Raw genomic sequence first — 2,109 nt, forward strand, 5'->3', positions numbered from 1 at the left:
ATCTGCACACCCACTGCCAGAGAGCAGGAATGGTAAAGTCTATTTAAATATTCTAGAGTTTTTACAAATCCTCTTCCCTCCCTCCTGCTGACTATTTTTGGATGACAGAAACTCTCACCATTTCTGCTTCCCTCAGGGAGAACAGAGTGAGTTCTCTGAGGCAAGGTGGTGAGTGGAGAGTGAGGGGAGGAGGTCTGTCTCCTTGTCCTGCTCCAGGATTCTCTGGGCTTTCACCATTCTCAGACAGAGGATAATCCCCCTCCCATGTTTCCTTTAGAAACCATTCCAACACTGCTCAGAGCAGATGGATCCCCCACACTCCACCAAATGGCCATCCCCTTCTCAAGGTCTCAGCCCCACATTTGTACCCAAGGACACACAGGGCTCATTTCACCAACCCAAGAACATTTTCCCATCCTAGAACTTCTATCTCTCACCCTGGGGATTTCAGATAAAACAGAGATGCTACAGGACAGGTTTGCATTCTGGAGGGAAGCTCAAAAAAAGGAAGGAAAATTGAGAGAGATTTCAAAGTGTCCTTATGATGGCATTGGATGAGGGAGATGCAGCTCCTTCCCTGGCTGCACTGACGGCATTGCCCAGAGCCGGGCACTGGGGACAGCGTCACCCTGAGCCAGCTGTGCCCCCTGCCAGAGCCCCCAGGGCCAGGCAGCTGCTCCCAGCCCTGTGCTCCGCAGAGGGAACTGGGCCCGGGGCTGCAGAGCTGCCCTTGGAGCCCCAGCCCTGAGGGCAGAGGCTTGGCTGGGGCACAGGAGGGAGGAGGCTTGTTCAGAGGGAGGGGCTGCACTGGAGGGGATCCTGTGGACATCTCTAAACTCTCCCAGCCACAGCATTGCTGGGTTTTGTTTTCTCTCATTGCCCAATCTTTTCTCAGCTTCCTGCAGATTTTCCTCCTGCAGGTATTTCCCTGTGCCTGATCTCTCCCTGCCAGCACTCACAGACCCCAATTCTCTGTGCACTCTCCCTGGCCCTACAGAACCCTGCCTGTTTGCAGGGCACTGCCTGGGGACAGGTGTTTGCAGCTTGGAGAAAGGACAGCTCAGGCTGAGCCTGATGGCTCCAGCAAAGGTGATGCTGGTGTTGTCCATGGGCAGAGTGGCGGAAAGAACATTAGGGATCTCCTACTGATCACTAAATCTAACTGTCTGGATGTCTCAGGCACTTGTCAAAATTCATAATAAATAATTAATAATCAACCTTTAATATTTATCTCGTCTTCCCTGCCATTCTCCAAAAGTAGGAAACTGAATACAAAATCTTGGGCAATTTCCTCATTTTTTATCAAAATCCTTATCTTGGAAATAGTCTATGACTGATCAGAACCCCTCATCTTGTCAGAGGTTCATGAGCATTTCACCTCCCCTACACCAGAAATACTCAGAGTTGTACTCACAGAGTCTGTAGGCATTGGGATGTACCAGCTTCAGATCACTCCAGGAGCTGCAGCTGCATTGTCCTGCAGCCAGAGGTTCCTGTGCCAAAGGCTGGCAGTGATTCTGCCCCAGGCACTTCTCAGCACCTTCCCAGCCGTGACTGATTGAAGCTCTCTGTGCCTCTGTGCTGTGCCTGGGCTGGCTGCAGGCAGTGCCTCAGCCCTGCTGGGCTGGCAGAAGAGCTGCTCATCAAGAGAAATGTGCTTTTGAAGCTCTTCTTGGTTACCAGGAGCTGCCTCTGTGCCAGGAGCCCAGCCCAGCTCAGCAGCACAGACACAGCACAAGGACTGTAATGAGCCTCTGGGGCTTTGTGCTCAGGCCCTGAACATCAGTCACTGAGAGGGAGCAGAAGAAACTTCTCCAGAACTCCAAGTCAGAATCCAACTCCAAAATTTCTTGGACTTTTAATGGGTCCCAGTGAGGGACACAACTGAGAAAGTGTCCCCAGGCCCCAGGCGGAGCAGAGAACTGGAGGCAGTGATGACAGGTGGGGACAAAGAGAAGCCAAGTCTTGGTGCCCTGGGGCACAGCACGGTCTGTGCCACCAAGGGCTGGGAGGAGACACCTTGTCCTGAGGCACTGGGGCCTCCTGGCACAGCCCCAGCCAGGCTGGGCTCTCTCACCCCCTTGTCCTGCTCTCAGCATCCCACCCTAG

The sequence above is a fragment of the Melozone crissalis genome, unplaced genomic scaffold, assembly GCF_028551555.1.
Source record: "Melozone crissalis strain CALT ecotype California unplaced genomic scaffold, PUWL_Pcris_2 ptg000073l_1, whole genome shotgun sequence".
Lineage (NCBI taxonomy): Eukaryota > Metazoa > Chordata > Aves > Passeriformes > Passerellidae > Melozone > Melozone crissalis.